At 37.1% G+C, this 24,578-nt stretch overlaps 2 protein-coding genes across 6 annotated transcripts in view; both read left to right on the forward strand.

Annotated features, from left to right (window-relative positions):
• The window catches only part of xirp2b (xin actin binding repeat containing 2b), a 35,938-nt gene extending 34,965 nt beyond the window's left edge, over positions 1–973 (forward strand). For both annotated transcript variants that reach the window (XM_079880970.1, XM_079880971.1), the window contains one exon: positions 170–973. The gene's annotated coding sequence lies outside the window, so the exon portion shown is untranslated. The remainder of the gene's footprint in view (positions 1–169) is intronic.
• Positions 974–7,218: 6,245 nt separating this feature from the next.
• b3galt1b (UDP-Gal:betaGlcNAc beta 1,3-galactosyltransferase, polypeptide 1b) overlaps positions 7,219–24,578 on the forward strand; it is a 148,625-nt gene continuing 131,265 nt past the window's right edge. For all 4 annotated transcript variants that reach the window (XM_079880349.1, XM_079880346.1, XM_079880347.1 and 1 more), the window contains exon 1: positions 7,219–7,299. The gene's annotated coding sequence lies outside the window, so the exon portion shown is untranslated. The remainder of the gene's footprint in view (positions 7,300–24,578) is intronic.

Consider the following 24,578-nt stretch of genomic DNA (forward strand, 5'->3'; position numbering starts at 1 on the left):
ATATTTTTGCATAAAGTGCCATTATTTGCAACTATAAGATAAAGTATCCTGCATAAAACCATTCATATGGAAAGCTTACAGTGCAGTTCTCATTTACAAACTGTGCAAATGCAGACAGCTCAATATATTTTCTGTGACTTATGAATTATGAAACTCTGTTTTCTGACAGCCTTGGAAACTTTGTCTCTCTCCATGGACATTTATACTGCCAGACACATTATAAACAACTCTTCAAGTCTAAAGGGAATTTCGAGGATGGATTTGGTCAGGGATCGCAGAGGGAATTACTGGCCGGCCGGGATGCGGGGAACACGGACCACGAAGAATCGGATTGGAGATATTCACTTTCACAAAGTAGCATGTGCTCACTGTCAGACATGTTAGATAAAGAAGCAAATAAACCCGATCAAAGCCCTAACAAAATTGCGGTAGTGTGGCCCCCACAAGCAGCCTCTCTGAAAAAGTCTTTCTCTTTGGATCAGGATGTGAAATTAGTGAAACCCGTTTGGCCCCCAAAGAGCGAGACTTCAAAGTCTCCCAAGCACCAGCGTCGGAAAGCGTCTCAGAGGACCACACTTTAGGAGGAGTGCGACGAGGCCTTGGAGGGGCGAGAGAGAGACGTCTCATCTATCAGCGACACACAAAGCGTGTCACAACAGCAGTGAAGTATTGTGGGAACTTTAGAAACGCGAGGACACATCAAGATGATGAAGAGCTTCCAACGCAGGGTGAAAATATCGCCGTTGGACGGGTGAGGAAAGGTGGAGAGAGAGAGACAGTGGTGGTGAAAAGGTAACAGGAAGTTGATAAGGATCATGGGAAATGACAAATATGTTGTGTCTATATAAAGCAGACGCAGGTTCAGAAGGTTTGTGTGTTATGTTGAAAGAAAGAATAAGAAAGTGAAATATGAAGATACCAGTCTAAAAAAAAAAAAAAAAAAAATGTCCAGGTCACATTTTACCCCATAATCAACAAGAAAAAAATTTTGCATAAAGAAAATAAAGCCAGTTTTTTTTTTTTTGTTTTTTTTTTAATGACAGTTAAGTTTTTTTTTAAAAGTTAAACACAGTTATCTTCACTGAAAAAAATGATTTGTTGAATTTAATAACAATTGGTTAATTGAAATTGACACAATTTGTTTTAGCTACATTTAAACAAATGCATTAAGTTGAACTAAAATGGATTAAGTTCAACGTAATGCATTTGTTTAAATGTAGCTAAAATCAATTGTGTGCAACCACTTACGATTTTTTTTATTAAATTCAACAAATCATTTTTTTTCAGTGTTCCTATTTTCAAATTTCTCCCAAAAAAATCCCATTGTCAATGCTATAATGTGAAAAAATATATTAGTTTAAATTATTAAAGTTTTAAATGTTATGGTAGTATTTGTTGTGCTCTTTTATTCTGATTTAAATCCAAAATAAAATTATACTATATTTTGTTTAATTCGATTGCTTAATAATCATTAAAATAACATCATTACGCAAATAATCTCAATGCTTTGAAAACAGGCTTTATTTAATTTTTTCACGCAGAATAAAAAATCTTGCTTTTGTTATTTTTTTATTTATTAATTTTTTTCTGGTTGAAATGTGACCTGGCCATTATTTCATGATTCACGCTCGTGGACAGATTTGTAATGCAGCAATTTGAAAATTTCAGTTATTTCATTGTTTCGATATGAAATAGCTGGTATTCAATTACCAGGTGCCAAATATGAGGGTCAGTTCCAAATCTTCTGTATTTCTGTACACTTTACCAATTTAAAAATGGTGCAAAACCTTTCTATTTCTATTTAGGAAAATGGTCTCTGCTTTTCTTCAGTAGAAATAGCTTTTCCACAATGCATTTATTCAAGTCCATGGAGAGAAGACAATTTATCACTAAATTGAACTCTGTAGATTTACATCCCCATATTTTTTTGTATGCTTTATAAGATTATAATATATCCTGGGGGTTCTTTTCACATTTCAATATATATATATATTTTTTTTTACTTCTTCCTGTGCAGCACCTGGAGTGCTGTGTGGGAGGAGGATGAACAAAACACACATTTGTAAATCTCTTTGTCTTGTTTATAATAGATGTGTATGTCCTTATCTCTCTCTAAACAGAAAATATTTTGTGAGGAAAATTATCTTTTTAGAGTTGTCTTCTATGATTCGTCCCTGATTGTTAAATCGTCTTGCTAATTTAATAATGGAATTACAATAAAGACGTCTTGATGTCACCCGTTTATGCATTCAGGTTCATTTCTTCATCTTAACGTAAACAAAAATTCTGACATTAGTTACTCACTCTCATGTGGTTGAAGTATTCCTTAAAAATCTCCTGTCTTGTTGTGTTGAGCACTATAGTGCATCAAGGTTTTTATATTTCTAATTTAGCACAACACTACAAACTGAAGCACTTTTCCATTGAGCAGAAGCTTACTCTTTTGAGCGTCAACGAGAGAGACCTTTGAAATAAACCGTGCTGACACATGATCACATGAACGACTGGTCATTTCAACTGCACTTGAGCTGTTATTGTGCTTTAACTGCAATCCCTCATCATCACTCACAGTGAGAATTTCAAGGTGTAGAGGTTTAAGCAAACCCCTAAGACTGTTGTAAATCAATAGCTCTCGCTGTACAGTCGCCTTAGGGAGAAGTACTAGATTGATGGATGTTGGAGCACTCAGCGCTCTTTTACAACAGCAGCTTTAAGATCTGAAAACACACTCATCCAGCGGGCCATTGTAGGGAGAAGGGTCATTATCAAATGCTATGTGAACTTTTTTTTGATTCATCTGGAACAGATTTGGTCTCATTTGTATTGTGCATTAACTAATAAATAAAAACATACACTGCCGATCTGTAATGTCTTTGTCCAGCAAAGATGCATTAAATGGAACAAAAGTGTCAGTAAAGACCTTTATAATGTTGCAGAAGAATTCTGTTTCAAATAAAATGCCGTTCTTTTGAACTTTCTATTAATCAAGGAATCATGGAAAACATTGTATCACTGTAAAAAGTGATCAGTGGACTTAACTTAAAAAAGTGAGGAAACAAAGTGAGTAAATAAACTTCATGAGTAATTGAAAAAATGTGTTTATGTGAACTTGACAATTCCATAAAATTGCACATTCATTTTAAGGCAATGGGTTTCCTCACTTTTTTAAGTCAACTATTCACTTTTTACAGTGAAGCACCTCAACTGTTTTCAACATTGATAATGATAAGAAATGTTTCTTGAGCAGCAAATCAGCATATTAGAATGATATCTGAAGGAAAATGTGACACTGAAGACTGAAGTGACAATGCTGAAAATTATATTAATATTAATGTTTCTACTGTATGTTTGATTGATCAAATAAATGCAGCTTTGGTGAGCATAAGAGACTTCTTTCAAAAACATTAAAATTAGTTCTAAAGCACTTCTGAACATTTCAAAAAAAAAAATTATAATAATTTATTTTTAACTCTTTCCCCGCCATTGACGGAATTTTCCGGCTTCCATGTTTCCACTGTTATACGGTAGGGGGCGCTGTTATACATCTTCTGGAAGAGTACAGAATCTCCTGATCAAAACACAGGCGAAGAAGCAGGAGCAAGTGATAGAAACCTTGCCCATGCACATGTAAATAATAACGCGATCATCAACATTATACAGCACATAAATGAAAACTGCCTAATGTTACTGAATGAAATGTCGACCCAGGACGAACTATAGGACTGTGAAGCTTTTGGGGTGTTGTCTATGGATTCGATCTTCTCCATGTGTTTGGACGTAGTCTTTGACAAAAACTCAAAGCTTTTTGCTCAAAATGTTGCTTTAATTAAAAAAAAAAAAAGACCCACATTCAAGTGCTAATAAAAATGTAAAAGTAGAGGGTCTCATCGTTCTTTTGATATAGTATTGCGTGTTCAGATATTCATACAAAAAAATATTCTGGAGACCATGAAAGTTTTTGTGAAAATGATCAAAATATGCTCGTGGTGGCTGGCAAGTTTTTAAACTTTGGTGGGGAAAGAGTTAAAATATAATCGTTTATTTAACATTAAATATTGCTGCCATTGTTTATGGTATCAGTTTTATATTGCATGCAGCATTTGCACATAAATGACATATAGATCTAAGGAAACCTATATTTAGACAGAACTGTGTGTGTGAAATACATTCCCTTTAAAAATGAATGAATTCTGGAAGAGCTGAATATGTCTCACAAGCTCTTGGTCTGAATTATCTATGGTTACTGATGTGGATGTGTCATACTCTCATCTCATATGTGATGCTTGTATCAGCTCTCCATACTTCTCTGGACTCTCTATAGAAAGTCTGCAATATAAGCGTTATATAACACAGCAGTCCACCTACTACTAGATGTCAAAAACCAGATCATTTATCTCAATTACTAAGCACTCTCATGTTTAGGCTACTGTACCAAGTCACTGTGAAATCCTTTGGCCTTTCGTCTCTGCAGGATGTGAGTTAATCGGAGCCGTTCAGCGGGATTGAAGGAGTGGGAAATGCCAATGAGACGAGAAAGAAAGATGGAAAGCTGCACTCTTCAGCTTCCCTTTGCGTTTAAAGTTAGTTACCCGCATCTCTCTCTCACACACACACACACACACGTCTGGCTGGATAAATATGATGCGTCTATCTGTCTTTGTGCTTTCATAAAACCTCCAAGAGCACATGAATCATTGAGCAAAGCCCATCTTGCACAGAGACGCTGTCAGACGACACACCGAGAAGAATGGAGCTCACCTTCTCTACCCGGGAAGCTCATAACAAGTTTTATTCAAAATAACTTTGAAGGAATAGTTCACACAAATGATGAAACAGTTGTCCTTTTTTACTCATCCTCATGCCAGTCTTCACTGTGATTCTTTTTCTTTCATGTATTTACATGAGTTTTCAGGCTTCAGAAAGGATTTTAAAGTATTGTAAAAATTTGTCCACACAAACTCAAATATAGCCATCTGAAGTAATATATCGATACTGTCATTTAGACTTGTATGTAAATCAGATCAAGCAATTCTGTGATTCAAATGGATGTATTGTTCACAGACCAGAAATCGCTCATGAATGTTGCATGGAGATCTAAAGCAGATGTCTTTTTATGAATACACATTTAATCTATATATCTTGTCTTCCTCACACAAAGCTATCATATGACCTCAAATGATTTGAAATATAGTTTCAGACGGCTTATTTCTTTATTTGAAGCTTCAAAGCTCCAATCCAAATTTGATTGTAATTGCGTGGGAAAGTTGGACCAGTACATTATTAAAAGTTAAACTTTTACCATGGAAGATATAGTGTCATGTCAAAAAACTGTTCTTTTAAAAGAGGAAGAAAACAGAGCTAAACGTGGCAGTGCAAGGCTGCTTTGTTACTATGGCAATTGTGCAAAATTACTTTAATTCATCATCATTTTAATAATTATCCTTTGGCCTAGTTCAAATCTTTTATCACAAAATTAGAATCAGTTGTTAAAAACAGCAAGTTAACTCGTTTGCACTTTGACACCGGTTTGACACCCACTCGTGCAATTAATTAAAACTCTGAAATAACACAAATGCAAGTATATGAGAATGATGTAGTGATCAAAACAATGTTTCTCAAATAAAAAACTCTTTGTCTTGATTCGAGCTTTGCTCACTCATTAACCAAATGCATGCTGGGATGCATTTCAAACTCTGAACACCTGATGCTTTTCCTTTACGGCCCGCTGGAACTTCTGATCTGTAGTGTGAGTATAAACTCCAAATACTTTAAATGACTTCCCCTCTCCCAAATAAGCTTTGTGCATTAGCGTCATCTCAAAACTTTTCTAAAGCATTAAACAGAAAATTAGAATAATACTCTTGTAATAATGACATCCTCTGAGGCAATAAACTCGGGAGTAGGCATAATCCACTTGTCCTGCCTTCTCCAGATGAATAAAAGAGCTGACTAATACCTCTCTCAGATGGTGGAGCTGGAAACACTAAGCATTATCAGGAGGGTAGATAATAGACCCACATGTATAACCTCTTTCTTACGTCTAAATATAGTCGAAATATACTGTGTAGTGTATATGTTTTACAATAATCTTTCTAAAGCAGTTGTGGAGCTGTAGATGCAGTATAGTGTGTGTGTGTGTGTGTGAGAGAGAGAGAGAGAGAGAGAGAGAGAGAGAGAGAGAGAGAGAGAGAGAGAGAGAGAGAGAGAGTGTGTGTGTGTGTGTGTGTGTGTGTGTGTGTGTGTGTGTGTGTGTGTGTGTGCGTACAGCAGATAGTCTCTATAAGGCAGTTAACTCTATTAGATTAGCGATGTTAATGCAGGCGCACCTGACTTCACACACATCCATCTGCTCACACATGCACTGCATGTTGTAAATGTAACAAATTATTATTAGCACAGGTGGTGCTGTTGCAGATTATTTTCAAGAATTGAGTATAATAAGGGTCAGAGCAGGTCAATGTAACTCCAGAGTAATTCAAGTCGATTTATGTTGTATAACACTGATGTCTACATATTGTTTCAGATTTGCAGAAATCATCCCTTTAGTGCCTCCAGTGAACAAACTGTGAAAAAAACTCCATAACATGTTTAGGCTGGTAAAGTAACAACTGCACTTTTCTTTTTCTCTTAATGATAGAAGTCACAGATCACTAAAATAATAACATATATTACATTACAGATAATTGTATTAAAGCAATCAATTAAATAATTAAAATAATGAGATCTGGCTTTGATAATATATGTATAAATTGAGCATTTTATAATTTATAAATGTTATTATATAATTATATATTTTTAATGTTTTTAATCAATATGCAGAAAAAATATTTAAGAAAATGAAATCAGATGGTACTTTTGCATTTAAGAACGTTAAAGTGTAAATAAAGTTGCTTTAAAAAAATAAACACAAATAAAGAAGTGTTAATATTCCATATTAGAATCTCAATGAGCTGTATTTTCATTTGTAATATTTTGCCCAGTGCTATATACTAGAATTATTGTTAAACACATACATGTTTGTTTGATGTATTTCTTTTAAATTTCTGAAATAATTTGACAGCGATTTTTTTTTTTTTTTCATAACGTCAATCAACCTTGCTATGCAAAACGGAGCAGCTTGTCTTACTGCTGATTGGCTGTGTGTCTCCCAGAGCGCGATGTGATTGGACGGCGCGCTTGTCATGTAACGGCTTCCACCATCAGGTTTCGTGGCGCAGAGGATTCGGGCTCATTCTCTCACACACTCTCACACACTCATTCACGGCAGCGCGAGTCCGGAGGATGGAGGCTATCAAACCGGTAGGTGAAAAGCGTCTCTCTCACTTCTCACTGAAGAACCGTTAGCTGCTCACACCTGCCGACTAAAGGGGAAAGGAGTTCTGATGGGTGCTGTGGTTTTGTCGTGATTCCTGGAGTTTGTTTAGTGGGCTGAAGTGTGTGCCGGGTCAAAGCTGGCGATTATTAGTGATGGAGGTGTCAGGGGCGCCAGTGACGCTGTCCGCGGTGCTGAAAGTGAGTAAAGCTTCGAACTACACTGTACAACAATGTAGGACTTTTTAACAGGAGAACGATGCCTTCAATTTTTCGTTGTAAAAACGTTGCATTAGTTATAAAAAACGCAATTATTGAAATAAATCTTTTTTTTTTTTTTTTTTTTTTCAATACCTTGCAATTTACAGAAGCAATTTATGTTATATTTAACAAGATAATGTTATACCGTTATCGTATAATATTGTTTGTGGGGTTTTTCTTATGAACAAAGTAAGAATGGAAAAGAAGAGTTCCCTGAATTCCCTCTGCGAACTAATTAGTAATGTGCATTGAGATGTTTATGTTGCATATTGGGTTATTTTATTTGATTTCAAGTTTGTAGCATTACTTTAGCATGGGGTTACGCTGATGGTTTTTGTGGCTGTGTGGGTGATACTGGGATCTGTCTTTTGATGAACTTTAAGTCATTAATGTGGCCTTCTGTTGTACAACTTGCATTGTTTTCACTGCATTTTACAGTTACATTTTAATATCAATTAGGTTGGTATATAAGCAGTTTTATGATCCTTATGTTAACGATTCTTTACATTTTTATCTTATATTTTTTCTAGTCTCCCAGTTGAGGTGTTTTCTTTCTCAAACAATTACATCGCCTGCTCTCAAAGTATATTGATATTCAAGTCATCTGTCTGTGTTTTATTTGCTTGTTGACTATTTTATCTGTGCAAGTATCATTTTAGATGTCTTTTAAACCACACGCTGCATCTGCGAATGCAAAATTGATCAGATTTTCAACAGTGTTTTGACTCTCTCATTCATGCTGTGATGCATAATTTATAGCCAATTGATTCGAGGATTAGTTTTCAATTAATGAAGAGTATAAACTAGTGTGCCTTACTCACAGGTCTTTTAAAAAGTGCAGATTTATGATCACTGGTCACTAGCAGGTTTAAATTTGTGCCACTATTTGATAAATGACTTGCATCATTTGAACTTACAGACCTTGAATCTCTCTTTTAGGGATATGCTCATTGATAGTGACATTTTTTTTAAAACATAAGCAGTTTACGGTGAAATAAGCTCTCTTTTCAAACCCTTACTGTGCCTAAACATCTGGCAGAACATAACAATGAGTCATTACTATAAAATGGGTGCCTTTTCCAATTAGATTAGATTAGGGGGTTTATATAGTCAGCATGAAATGGAAATTCCAGTCATGTTTTCTTCTCCATTATGACGAATATCTGATTGAAACAGCTTCTCAAAAATAAAAATGAAAATAAAAAAATAGAGCAGGATACATGCATTAAAAAAATAATGATGTGCACTTATAAATGATCTATAATAAACCCTGAAATATTCCATATAAAATAAGAATTGTCCATTTTGATTTCATGGTGACTTGCACTGTGCCGTGCACCTCCAGCTAAATGAATACTTTTTGTAATATATATTGGGACATAATTTAGCCCTCAGAATAGTTAATCGATTAAGTTATACAGTTGAGTCATGAAACTGCTGCTTCTTTGAAAGAGAGTTTAATGCTGATATTTCTAATATTTCACATATTAGTTGTTTGCTACAAATAACCATGTTAAAGGTGGGGTGAAATGCTCATTTTCACTCAATCTCCTGTTAATCTTGAGTACCTATAGAGTAATATTGCATCCTTCATATCTCCAAAAAGTCTTTTGTTTTATTAAATTTTTAACAGAAAGATAGGCTGTACCGAGTCTTTCCGGAAAAAACCGAGCGGCTGGAGGCGGGCCGTGTGGGCGAAGCTTAGCTGTGCTAACGCGCCAAGCTAGTGACAACACACAGAGACATTTGTTCAACAAACAGTTTTACTCACCGTCCGGTTCCAATGCACGACCGCGAACCTTTATCATTGTGACTGCCCTTGAAGAATACACTTCTTGAAATAAAGCTGATGTCATTTTGGCAAAGTTTTTAGGGTTTAAGGAAAAGTCTATTGGTCAACAAATTAAAAAAATCTAATATTTGATGCATAACCTGGGGGAAACAAATGTAAATAGATATTATGTGAACTAAGATCAAAACATATATAGAGAGAAATATAAAGGTAAAATGGGAGCTTTAATGTTAAAAGGGTTAATTCACCCACAAATAAAAATTCAGTCATTAATTACTCACCCTCATGTCGTCCCAAACCCGTAAGACTTTCGTTCATCTTCAGAACACAAATGAAGATCTTTTTAATGAAATCTGAGAGATTTCTGTCCCTCCATTGACAGCTACGCAACTACCACTTTGACGCTTCGAAAAGTTCATAAAGAGATCGTAAAGAGAGAGTGGTTTAGTCCAAATTTTCTGAAGAGACTCGATCGCTTTATATGATGAACAGATTGAATTTAGGCTTTTATTCACATATAAACATTCATCAACACACATCAGATGTGGTAAACGGAAGCTCAAGCATGTTCGTGTGAGAACCAATGAGGTTCATTCTTGTGTTACGCATCACGTTTGAACTTCTGTAAGAACCAATAAGGTTCATTTTTGTGTAACACATCATGCTTGAGCTTCAGCAAGAACCAATGAGGTTCATTCTCGTGTTACGCATCACATTTGAGCTTCTGTAAGAACCAGTGAGGTTCATTCTCGTGCGTCAAGCAGGTTCGGTTGAGCTTCTGTTTATTTTCGCTGATCAATGTTTATATGTGAATAAAAGCCTAAATTGAATCTGTTCATTATACAAAGCGAAAGAGTCTCTTTCTAATTTGGACTAAATCACTCAATTCATATGGATTAGTTTTACGATCTCTTTATGAACTTTTTGAAGCGTCAGAGTGGTAGTTGTGTAGCTGTCAATGGAGGGACAGAAAGCTCTCAGATTTCATCAAGAAGATCTTCATTTGTGTTCTGAAGATGAAGGAAAGTCTTACGGGTTTGGAACGACATCAGGGTGAGTAATTAATAAGGGTGTCACGATTTCGATTTTAAATCAAAATCGATCGAAATTAATGCTCAATCTCGATTATCGAATCAATAAATGGAATCGTCGATGCTGTCGCGCCCCCATGTCACGTCAGCTCGGCTTGCCAAGCGAAAGAAAAAAAACACACGTGTTGAAGTGCTGCCAACTCTCACGCATTCACCGTGAGACACACGCAATTGACACTTTTCACACGCTCTCACGCACAGTAAAATCGCGAAGCAAAGAGGACACGGAGACCGACAGACTAGAGCAGGTTACTTTATGATATAAAAAAACTCAGCTCTCAGATTCTGTCAATTTTATTACAAAATTCAAACAATAAATACCGTTTTGGCGCTTGTAAATGTTACGTGACAGATCCCTAGCGCACGTGAAGATGCGATGATCGATCTCTAGCTAATAGTAAAGAAAAACATGAACAATGTTGAAAGATACAGTACAACTTACCGAAATGTATATTCCTCATACATAATATCGATCAATCAGTGTTTTTCATCAGTGTGAAGAGGTCAATAAAACAGCTGGAGAACAATTCTGTCACATTTACCTCAGGAAAGCCATTTAATGACCATAATATAGGCACGTAGTTGGCAAGAAAAAAATAGCTATAGAGAGTATTTTGCTAAATATGTGTTCTACATTACATATTATATTTTTTACTTATATCATTAAATAAAGTTGTTATTATAATTTAAAAAACGCATTATATTTAATTATTTTTAACCTTAAATAATAGCCTACTACCAGCTGATAGGCTCTCTGTATGTTTACAGCGTGGTGAGTTTTTTTTTTTTTTTTTAGACAAATTAAGCCTATCTTGTGTAGCCTACCTAATATTTATCCAAATGAGTCAATATTAAATAAAATCACAATAATTGAATTGAACTGAAATAATAAAAAAGTGTAGCTTAATTGTACCATGTAAACAATTGTAACATGCAATTGCGATCCAATTTTTTTACAATCAAACAAATCGAGAATCGAATCGAACTGTGACTTTAGAATCGAAAATGTAATCGAATCGAGGATTTGGAGAATCGTGACACCCTTAGTAATTAATGACAGAATTTTCATTTTTGGGTGAACTAGCCCTTTAAAATAGCTGTAAGTTGGCAGGAGGCAACTGTCTATATTAGCACATTGGTAATTGCTCAAGTATCTTTCTTACACACTTTTTGTAGAATAGCCCATATGCCGGTGTGCATTATCTGATCCAGCCGTGTGTTGGTCTCAATAGCATCACCTGTTTCGGCGGGTGCTCGGCGTGCAATGGCTGTGCTGCTGTGTCCTTTATTTGCTTTTGTTCTCTTCACTGTTGTCCTCAAGTTGCAGTCGGGAAAGCAAAATAGGGGTTTGATGAGGATCGTTCCTCCCAGGCGTTGTTCTTCCGGGCAAATCAAAGACAGTAAGTCACTTGTCTTGTGAGGAATGGGCGCCAGCTCGTGCTTTCTCTAGGGTTTATTTGAAATCCAATATGAATTGTGCTGACGCTTTGAATTTGCTTTTGTGACCTTGGCAGCGTTCTCTTGGCAGAGGCAGTGTTGTATTGTTTAAAACGTGTTCTGTAAGTCGACTCCCGGAGGGGACGTCTGCAGATCAGAGGTTTCTCTGTGTCCCAGGTGTCTTTATGTTACTAAAGTTATGTGGTCTCCTGTATTCCCCAGACGACTGATTTTGCTTTAAGGGTAATAAACACAGTTTTATGCTTGACTTGTGGCCTCAATGCACTCATTTCTGTCATTGCTAAGTGAATTCTGTTGGAAAGTGTAATGCTTTAATGATTAGGTGAGCACACGTTTCCCTATGGAAGCCTGACGCGCACCTAAAGCGGACAGTATCTCAGAGCATATTTATATCTGCGCTGCTCATGTTTTAATTGCTGTTTGGAGTCGGCCTGCTTGGCATTGACGTATTGATCAAGTCTTAGAAAAGCCTCAATAACAGGCAGATCTAATTGATTGCTGTGCATTGACATGCCTCACCACGAGCGCAGACTGGGAATATTGATGTGTGAAATTAATTCCAAGCATGAGCGAGGAATGACTTTCACTTATTTGAGCTTGTTGTGCCACTGTTCTAATGAAACAGCTCGAGCAAATTTCCATTTCTCACTCTTTCTACATTCCAGCACTAACGTTCCGAGTGTGTTCGAGGAAATTAGACTCCCCAGCTGAAACGCATTGGCAGCTCTTGTACTTGTTATCAGGTTTTGGTTTTGAACCTTCTCCCGTGTGTTAAATCAGCTCATTATACTGCTATATTTCCAGTCTTCTTTAATTTGTTCTGTTAGACAGACCTGGAACGCCGTCTCCTCGCTCTCCGTTTAAAGGTGTTCTCCGGGGAAAACTTCGGCAGCAGACAGAGCGGGTGTTAAGTGGAGGGCAGCCGATAATGATCATCTCTCCGACTACTGAAAGTTGCTTCTAACGATCTGCAAATAAAGCAGGGGTCGACGCTATTGCATTTGCTCTTCTGAGGGATTCTCCTGACAGTACTTCTGGGATCGGCAACATCTCATAACCTCTTAATTATCAATTAGCAATCTCATGATAGTCTTACCGGTGCCAGATGTTTACAATGAAGATCGTATTGTTGATATGGATTATTTCAAGCTTTTCTTTACGCTGATTCAGGAAGAGTGAGTGTATTTAAAGGGATAGTTCACCCAAAAATGAAAATTCTGTCATTATTTTTTCATATTGTTCCAAACTCGTAAGACTTTTGTTCATCTTCAGAACAAAAATGAAGATCTTTTTAATGAAATCTGAGAGCTTTCTGTCCCTCCATTGACAGCTACGCAACTACCACTTTGACGCTTCAAAAAGTTCATAAAGAGATCGTAAAACTAATCCATATGAATTGAGCGGTTTAGTACAGATTTTCTGAAGAGACTTTATATGATGAACAGATTTAATTTAGGCTTTTATTCACATATAAACATTCATCAACACACACATCAGTTATGGTAAACAGAAGTATTATGTTTGAGCTTCTGTAAGAACCAATGAGGGATATTCTCGTGCATCAAGTTTATGTTTATGTTTGCTGATCAGTGTTTACATGTGACCATGGACCACAAAACCAGTCACATGGGTACATTTTTCGAAATTGAGGTTCATAAATCATTAGCTGAATAAATAAGCTTTCCATTGATGTATGGTTTGTTAGGATAGGACAATATTTGGCCGAGATACAACTATTGTAAATCTGGAATCTGAGGGTGCAAAAACATCAAAACATTGAGAAAATCTCCTTTAAAGTTGTTCATTTATGTTCACGATTGTGCTGCATTCACTCACAAAAATAAATGTTTTATATATTTACGGTAGGCAATTTACAAAATATCTTCATGGAACATGATCTTTCCTTAATATCCTAATGATTTTTGGCATAAAAGAAAAATCGATAATTTTGACCCATACAATGTATTGTTGGCTATTGCCACAAATATACCCGTGCATCATGTGACTGGTTTTGTGATCCAGGGTCACATATGTGAATAAAAGCCTAAACTAAATCTGTTGATTATATAAAGCTATCAAGTCTCTTCAGAAAATTTGGACTAAACCACTCAATTCATATGGATTTGTTTTTACGATCTCTTTATGAACTTTTTGAAGGATTAAAGTGGTATTTGCGTAGCTGATACGCAAATCTCTGATGAAGTCTCATCAAGGCTTCATTTATTTGACCAAAAATACAATAAAAAACTGAATATTGTGAAACATTGACAATAAAAGTGATGCTAAATAAAATTGATGTTGAATATGCTAAATAAATGTATTAAGTTCTTATAAAAAAACAACAACAACAACAACTGTTATGTCATGGCCACTTTATAAAATATTTAACAAACAAATTGTTTTGTGCCACAACTTCTGGTTTAACTGAGTTGAGGATGAAAAGGCTTCTCTTAGAGCCAAATGAGATTCATCTAATCATGTGTGTCTGGCTGTAAATGCATCCAAGCGATTCGACCCTTTCTGAACTGAGTCACACCAGCAAGCAAAACTATACCTGAATGCATGAGAGGCTTTTTACAATGCCAGGGCCGCACACTTAGAGCGTAATGCACTTTTTACTTTCACGTCATCCCCTCTCTTTGCTCTCAGTAAGTGAAGCTCTTATCCAAGGCAAAGGATTACATTTTTGCCCGTTTATGTAAATGGATATCTACTGAAGCAGTTCAGATTAAACGCCTTGTTTGCTGCAGGGTACGTCAATAATATTTCACAGCTTGGATTTGAACCACTAACCCCTCTATGCCTGTTTTTTTCCTGCAGAGCATCACTGAACAAAAGTATTGGATAGGCCTGAATGTGTCACACACAGCAGTCTAAATAATGTCACAGCCACTCAGCGATAATGTACCCAGGATTTGAAAAGATGTGTATGTACAATATATGCTTTTAATGCGACCTGAACAAGAAAGAATTGAAGTTATGCTTTTATGTCATTCAAAGCTTAAGTGTGTAATTTCTGGTCTGCAAGCATCAGCAAATGGCATTGCAAAAAATTATGACTTTTTGCTCGTCTGCCATTGGTTGGCCGTACAGATCCCTCCTCCATCAAACAGTATTGGTTGAGTGACTGGTTGCTTCAGGCATGCTCAAACAAACACAATTATTTGAGACAATCAGTTCTTTAAAAAAATCCAAGTGAAATTATTCCTTATTACTACAATGCGATCTGAGAAAAAAATTATTAAAAAAATATACACTTCAGCTCTACAAGTGAACTTTTCAAGAACATGTCCAGATCAAATATAGAGTCAATAACAATAACACAGGCAATAACTTGACTATATATATATATACACACACACACACACACACACACACACATACACACACTTTTAATTTAATTTATGTAAATAATGTAGAGGAAAACAACTAACAAAAAAAATGTTATTAATTAATTAATTTTGTTTATGTATTTATTCATCTTTATTGATTTGCATGCTGTTAAGGGAAAAAGCAAAATAACAGTACATTTTATTTAATTACATTTAGGAAAAATATAAATAAAAATGACATGAAATTGGGTCATATTACACCCCAAAATCTAAAGAAAAAAGAAACATATTTTGCATATAATAAAGCCTATTTTTAGTAGCATATTCTCTTCACAGTTTAGCATATTTCCTCTCAAATTGTGCTGATTTGAACTATTATTAGTATTGAATTAATTTAATGATAATGATGACAAAAGATAATAATAAATACAGTAATGAGGAAAATGTGTTTAATTGTTGTGTAAACAATGTCACACACAACAAATAAAAAATGATGGTTTTACTGTATGCATAATATACCATCTTTTTATTTTAAGGTGAAATATGATTAGGTATATGTTCTTGACAGTTTGTGTGTGTGTGTGATTCACTTTGAACATACAGTAGGTGATTCACAATGACTGATATCATGGAAGAAGAAAACAAAACATCCGCTCACGGTTAAGTTATCTGACATGTCACAACGTCTCAAATCATCCTGCAGACGATGCAAGACGATGCAAGACGAGAAGGTTTGACCCCACGGCCGAGAAGGAATTTTTTCCACTTTTTAGCCTCACTCTTCTCCGCGTCGCCTCGAATCCGAGCACACTTCGGTAGAGAAAACCCAGTTTTGTTGCCATCTGTCTGAGTATTCCCTGACTAATGTAGCTTGCAGTCCCTCAGAGATGTTGCTTAAATTCAGTACAGATTTGTTTCATTAGATTGCCTTCATCTAGTTGTTTTTCCTCCTGCTGCTAACAGTTCAGTTTGAGTGCATTCACTATCCACCGCTTTATTTCCTGCTGCTACAGGAACTGACAGCATCTGGCCACATCAGTCAGAAGAAACATCCCACGTGGAGAACATCGCCTTATTCTTCTCCCCAGGACGTCGACCTTCTAAACAGAGGCTCTTTGAGAGCGTGTTCATGTGGGCGTGTTGTTAAATTGGTGGAGTGTGTGGAGCTCTGTGTACCACCAGAGGAGAAGAGTCAGATTATTTATCCCGAGAGCTGGAGCACGGAGCAGGTCGGCGCGCCGCTGTCGTCGTGTCACCATACGTTGCAAAGGAATGGAGAGCAATTCTGCCTCTGATCAAACGGATGATCTCGCAGGTGCACGGGTGTGATTCCTCACGGAGAAACGGTGTCACTTTGTTACCCTCTAACGGATGAGAGCGATGACAGATGTGTCAGTGTGCCGCCTTTGAAATATCTCAGCTATAAATATATGAAATAAAATAATGTCAACAGGCTTACGGAGATGAGAGATAAAAGACAAAGAGACGCAGTTGTCCTAATCCAGTTATGATTTGTATAGAGGAGAAATTAAAAGCGACTTAACGCACCGTATTTTGCCTGCTGGTGTAGCCGTGATAATCTCCAGGTTGCGATTCTGATTTGATGTTATCGGATAAAACCGGCTGTGATATCTCTAATCTCATGTTCCCCCGGTGGGGCGTTTTTCTAAGTCTGAGCAGCGAAGATGAGATTTTCGAAGTATGGAGGGACAGAAAGTCTGGGAGCATAGAGAAAATGATTAGAATAACAATGTGAGTAAAGGTTTAATTGAAAATTGACTCCTTTGTCTCTCTTTTGTTGTTATGACGGCAACACTGGAGCAAAACCTGAGGATCGTGTTCTCCATAATGTTCTTGAGCTTCAGTGGAAGCAAGAAAATCTGAGGGAGACATAGAATCAGTCTCACTTTTTTGTATATTTGAGTAGTTTTTTTCCAAGTTTAAAACTCAGTGTGATCTCAGACTTTTGTACTTCACTCGAAGGGCCTGATTTACTAACAGCTTGCTCCAACACAAAAAACTACATGGCATTGAAAAAAACTTCTGTCAGGATCTACTAAAGACATGTTAGTGTTGAAAAGGCGTGGACAGGGTTATTTTTGCGGCTGACCTTATTGCATATGCATTTGTAGTAGGGCTGGGTATTGACACAAATTTCACAATTCGATTCGATTTCGATTCACAAGCTTGCGATTCGATTCGATTCAATATTGATTCATTTGGATATCAGGTATAATACATGGCAAATTTTCTCAAGGAAAACAAATCTCTTAACTAATGCTTAACTATGGGAGTCAGTTGTAGCCTACTAGGCTTCATTAGCCTACTATAATATTGAAGGTAAAAATTAACTGATTTGTATACAAACACTTATTTATTTTTATAATAATAAAGTTATATGAAATATAAACATTTAAATGGTGGCTGTCATAAAAACCTGCCAGATTTATTCAAACATGCATTAAAAATTGAAGAACATTAAAAATGATAATGAATATGTAATATGGTGCATATATTAAGCAAAATGCTCCTCTCTAGAGTTAATTTTTCTAGCTGACTAACGAGTTTATGGTCACTGGATATGGTTTTTCTGAGGTAAATGTGACGTACATGACATTGTTTACTAACGTCTTTCCACGGTTGAAACAGTGATTGAGCGATTCCATGTGACATGATACGGACTTCGATAAGTTGTACTCTACCTTATAACACACTTTCAGATGCTCATTCATGTTTATTTCGCGCTGTAACTGGTATTATTAAGGCGGAAGAGAAGGTCATGTGCTGCTGCTTCTCTTGAGCTGAGCTGAGCCAGAGCGATCTCACGCCACAGCGCCAAAACAGTATTTATGTTTTTGAATTTCATAAGAAAATTGACGTAATTTTAAATCTGAGACTTTGTTTCATATCAGTAATTACAAAGCACAAAGATTATTGCGATTTATTGGATCGGATGGCTACAATGTTACATTCACTCATCAACTGCAAACAGGATGACTAATCGATTTTTGGGATTTAAAGGGGTGGTTCAGGATTTTCGACATCGGACCTCATTTTCAAGTGAGCCTGGTTGTTATTCATCAGTGGAGACAGTTTTCAAAAAAATTCATCCAGTCCTTACTTTTGCATAGTTCACCTATGCTAGGCTAGTGCGAGTCAACGGTGCACGTTAGCCTGCCATTAAAAACAGTTTTACCCACTCCACAGTACACCAAAAGCAAATAAATTATAACGCCAGACTATCGATGTAAACTACCCTTTCATCACATTGCATTAGTTATAATTTGTTCCCTGTATTTATAAGCAGTCTACAGCAGCGGCGGAGTTATATTTGGTTGCCTAGGAAACCGAGAGAGCCGGTCCACATCACAATCACGCAAGTGTATTTACCTGCCGCAGATAATTGAGATACAAGAGTACTTTGATTTCTAACATTATTCTCTCAATAGACATTTACATCGATAGTCTGGCGTTATAATTTATTTGCTTTTGGTGTACTGTGGAGTGGGTAAAACTGTTTTTAATGGCAGGCTAACGTGCACCGTTGACTCGCGCTAGCCTAGCATAAGTGAACTATCCAAAAGTAAGGACTGGATGAATTTTTTTGAAAACTGTCTCCACTGATGAATAACAACCAGGCTTACTTGAAAATGAGGTCCGATGTCGAAAATCCTGAACCACCCCTTTAAGAATCGATATCGGTTCGTAAAAATGAGAATTGATTAAAATCGAGAAATCAATATTTTTTACCCAGCCCTAATTTGTAGGAGTTTCCCTTTGAGACACAACATTTATGGGAGGAGAGTATTGGAATGAATCATGTAAGGTGATTTGCTAAGGTTTGCGCTCATCAATTTACCATTATTTACCGCCCTCATAAAGCATGTCTTAAACCAGACGCTAACTTGCGCTACTCTTGGTAGATGGTGTTGGTCATTATGGAAATGATCCGTCTTTATCTGTGTTCTTCAATTTGCACGTCATCAGAAGATCGCATTTTTTGGAATTGCGCTCCTCTCACGTTAATTTGCCCTGTTTAGTAAATCTGCCCTAAATGTCTTTCATTGTCTGTACTGCACAAGTGCTGGATGAGCAGCTTTAGATAGGAAGTTTTCCAGCAGTCCTTTACTAGTGCTGATTTCATGGCTGTATAACATTGGTAGTCATTTAGATTATTAGTTTAGTGGAATTTGCAGAGTGCAAAAATAACGTTCTGGTGTCATTTATATAAACCAGCAGTCCAAATAATCGATTACCACATTAAAAAATGCTGCTGAGTGGAGCATTTGTTAGAGGAATTGTTTCTGTAAGGCAACAATGAGATTAAATTGAAAGCAAATGGAGACTTTTCTGCTTCTCAGATGTTTCTCTCAAGAAAAAAGGGATTCCTCTAATTTTACAAAGTGGAATCAGAAGTCAGAGATCTTAAGATGAGCTCAAACATTCTCATCAGATTCTTCTAAGACCAAATTATACTGTATGAACTGCTGCTATCCATAATTGTTTAGCCTGATACTCTTATTGGATGACAACTGTTGAATTTCTCCCAAAGAATTTTAGGAGACAAAGAAAACGTTTGTCGTTCTGCATTATAGATGCTCAAGCAAATAGAAAATAGTGAAATAATCATGAATAGAGCAGCTTGTGGGCTCCGGTCTCTTTGTGAAGTGTGCGGCATCTAGTGTGTTTAACATGTCTGTAATGCAGTGTAGATTGAGCTGAGATATTTGCAATAGAGTGTGACATTCGGTCAGCATGAGTGCAGTGGGGAATGGGTTTCTGTAGAGCATTATAGAAAGGATGTCAGATGAGATTGCTGGGCAGCATCCAGTTAAAAATACAGCCAGTTGCAGCAAACCCAATTTGTGACCCTGGATCACAAAACCAGTCACAAGTCGCACGGGTATATTTGTGGCAATAGCCAACAATACATTGTATGGGTCAAAATTATCCATTTTTCTTTTATGCCAAAAATCATTAGGATATTAAGTAAAGATCATGTTCCATGAAGATATTTAGTAAATTTCCTACCGTAAATATATAAAACAGTTATTTTTGTGAGTGAATGCAGCACAATCGTGAACATAAATGGACAACTTTAAAGGAGATTTTCTCAATGTTTCGATTTTTTGCACCCTCAGATTCCAGATTTTCAATAGTTGTATCTCGGCCAAATATTGTCCTATCCTAACAAACCACACATCAATTGAAAGCTTATGTATTCAGCTTTCAGATGATGTATAAATCTCAATTTTTAAAAAATTGACCCATGTGACTGGTTTTGTGGTCCAGGGTCACATGTTAAGAAACCCTGTAGAAGTAATGCCTTTACAGTGATCACTAGAGATTTTCTTAGCTGAAATTAAAATTCTGCCATCATTTACTCAGTATGAGCGAACCATCTGTGATGAAATAGTTTGGATGGAACCTTGCGTGTGCAGTCATTTTTAGTATATAGGCAGATCATTTCTGTTTAGCAACAGTACTAGCTTCATCTGTCATCTCAGTATTTTCAAGCAGTGCTTTAGTCGCCTTTTCTTGATGAGGTCATAGTCTTGTTTTATAATCAGCCGAGAGATCAATGAGACCCGCTCTTTTACCGTCTTCAGTCACTTTCAATAAACAGAAGATATATCTTTACAATCCAATGCAGCCATTTTATTATCATTGACTAATGGATACTCATAAGCGCAGGGTCGTTCAGCCTTTAGACGGTCAGTGAACCTTGTCACAGCAGTTCAGTGCAAAGTGTTATTTTAGTATTACTCATATGCTATTATTAATATTTTGAATTAGTTTTAATTTTAGTACTTCAACTTGTTTTATTTCAGCTAGTTGCTAAGTTAACATTTCTAAAAAATTTTTTTTTTTCATGTAATATTTATATTTTATTTTATTTTGTAGCTTCATTTTCTCATTATTTTTTAATAGTTGTATATACCAATAGCAATACTGGAGGTTCATGAATATTGATTAGGTGAAGTAGTGTTCGTTAATCAATATTCATGAGCTGTGAAGTGTCTGCAACACTATCACTAAACATCATGTCAAAACATGTAGTTGTTTGCTTACATATCTTTTTCTCTCCAAAATGGGCAGTTCTTGGCCAGAATGAGCTGCCAAATGGAGCAGTTTTTACGCTGATAGTCAAAAGTCGGACTCTGCAGCAATAGGTTCACGGGTGCAACACTTGTACATTGCTCCACACGTCGCTAGGTTTCAGACAGACTGACCTCACAGTTATTAACAGACATTTTCAAGGCTAAAGCGGCCTGTTTTTTTGCCCTGTTATTACCAGTTACTGCCATGCTACTGTATCTGCTCAGGATGAAGGGAAGGAAAAGGGCAATCAATGTTCTTGGAGAGGCAGCAGCCCGGCCGCTTAAGAGATGGAAAACAAATTCCGTGCCAAGTTCAGTCTTCATAACTGACACCTCACGGATCAGATATTGAGCACCACAATTTATTACCAATGAGAGCCTGACTGCTCCTAAAATAAAAGCAATAACTCTCTGAGTTCCAGAATCAGCCACAGAAACTTTCCCAGCTCTCGATATTTACTTTAACCCTTTAGCATCTGTCTCTTATGCTGCTAACCTGAGTGTTTAACCAAATGAAGACCTGCTGGTGAAAGTTGTTTCCTTAGGGTGTGTTCACACTTGGTTGGATTAAAACGAACCCTGGTGCGATTGCTCTGTTAGTGCGGTTCATTGTGTGCCATCCGAACCCTGCTGTGCACCAACCAAGCGGACCGAGAAAAAGATGAGTCTCGCTCTGCTTCCAAACGAACTCTGGTGCGGTTCGAATGAAATATGAATGCAACACGGACCAAAGACATGTAAACAAACCCCAAACGGGACATGATGTCACAAGATGAGACCCTAAACAGGACAGAATGCTCAAGCGTACCTGTTTTTTCTCGTCATTGTGTTGCCCATCACAGTTCAGTTCAGGCATCAGAACCGCGTCTCCTCACGGCAGATCTTGGTTTGTGTGTGTGTGTGACAAAGGGATTCCTGTTGCTGTTTTGACTCCTTTACACATTTCATAAGCTCTTCACGAGTTCTCAGCTGCTCATAATAGCATCATATGTCGGCTACGCACATACAACGAGCGCATTTATCCCAGAACACAGCATTGTTTTGGATATTTGGTAAGTTCCGTCGTGAAATATACATAATGCCTTTTAGTGCCTTTAGATTCCGTGTTAAAATGCCAATGTAAACGTTAAGAGGACTGCATATTTTTTGGGGGGTCCGGACCAAACGAACCAAGTGAACACACCCTTAGTACATAAAAGGTACCATGCTTATGTGACTGTTCATCTATTTGTGTTACAGTGAGCCAAAAAGGTATTTGCATTAGAGGTAGACCAGTTGAACGTTTTTCCGATTAATCGGCACCGATATCCAATTGCTGGAACAATCAGTTGTCTGCAAAAATCCATACCTATAGTTTTTTCGGGTTGCGTCCGAAAAGTGAGTGGCTGAGAAGGGTGCGCTGTCATTATACATCACGAGAGCGCCCTCTAGAGGCCAAATAAAAACTATCACTGCTGCCTCTAGTTGTGGAGTTTGTTTTGAGACGCGAGACTGCGCGCCGCACTGAGCGGGACTCTTCAGATACTGATTTAAAACATAGAAAATGAAACAGTATGTATACAGTACAAGTTTTCATATCATTATAAAGTAATTAATTTCTTTTACTATGCTGTTTAGTAAAAGAACAGCATTATGTTTGCTGTCTAGGCTGAGAGAACGCTAACATTATTACCTCAAACTCAAGCGGTTAAAGTCGACCCAAATGTTTAACGTCACAATTATTACCATCTGTTTGCATTAGTTTATTGCCAGCTGGTCACTTTTATGCATTTGTTAGCCAGTGAAGTTGCATATTTAAAGCTATTGATGTGAAAAAGCAAATTGATATGTTCATGCACCCGACAGAAACATATCAGAAACACATCCGATTTCAGTTCTTTCAAATTCGGACACATTGTTTTGAGTGTACACACACCGATGGCGCCCAGCTATGATTCAGTAGGCTGTTCAACCTTGAACGCCTGCTAGCTGCAATATTAACTGACTGATACGATCTATGTCTGATCATGTATGGGGATTCTTCACCCACATTCATTAAAGCTTCAGATCTGTTCTCAAGATGTACAGGGGATGGAAGGACACCCTTGCTGGCATGTCGACTCAGAGCTGGATCTGGGGTGGAGGAAGCTAATGCAGCAATATGTGTTACTTGTGACAGTCTGATGTCTCGAGTGCCTTAGGGTCTCGCTCCCTGTTAATGCCATCGGTTAGTGTGCTCAAATTCATCAGTTACTGCTCGATATAGCCTGTCGAGGAGCACTATATTTACAGGTCTCACCGGCCGAATGCTAGGGGGGTCCACCACGATGAAGCTTTCCTGTGTGTTCTGGCAGGACCACAAGAACCTTTGTCTCAAGAACTGTCTTCAATCTTTTGTAGAAGTCTGTGGCAGTTTGTGCAGCAAGTAGATCCTGAACCAGATGGAGGTATTATATATAGGCAGCTGTGTTGTCTCGTCTCAGGAATGTAAGCTGCTGGCAGCTGGTCGGATAAAAAGTCCACTTTTTTGTAGTAATATTCCAGTCCCGAAAGTTTAAAATTTTAGTGTTGGTGCCAAGTTAAAATTAAGAGATAGAATAAGCAAAAGAGCAAAGCACTGAGCATTAAGCAAGAGCATCCGAACAGAAGCAGGAATTAAATCTAGGAGGTAAATATAGAGATTAATATTTAAATATTTATTTCATTTAAAAAGTACAGTACATTTTCATGGTTCAGTACTGTTTTTTTTTTTCAGCACTATTTTACTTGGAGTGTTATGTTTGTTTTCTTTCAGTATCCCATTTAAAACTACCGGTTTATTATTCAGTTATCAGCCAGTGCGGTCTAACCTAGTTATCGTTCTCAGTAAAATCCACTATCGGTCGACCTCTAATTTGCATAGTTAAAGAGGTCATATATTTTTCGCAACTTAACCAGGCCTCACCCTTATTTCTTGTGTATGGCGTGGGCGAGGAAAAGTCAAAAAGTTGAACATGTTCATAGTTAATGTGTTGAACTCCACCTGTGGTTAGTCTGCCTGGACATTCATGTGAACTTGAAGAGAACTGATTTTGTACATCCACTAAAAATCACTAGGTGATTAAAGGTGCTCTAAGCGATGTCACGTGTGTTTTAGGCCAAAAAATGTTTTGTCACATCCAGCAAACACTATCCGCTAGCTGCCTGTCCCCTGAACACACTGTAAAAAACGCGGTCTCTGTAGACAGCACAGGCTCCACAAATGGCAAGAAAA

This window comes from Squalius cephalus (genome assembly GCF_949319135.1).
Source record: "Squalius cephalus genome assembly, chromosome: 9".
NCBI lineage: Eukaryota > Metazoa > Chordata > Actinopteri > Cypriniformes > Leuciscidae > Squalius > Squalius cephalus.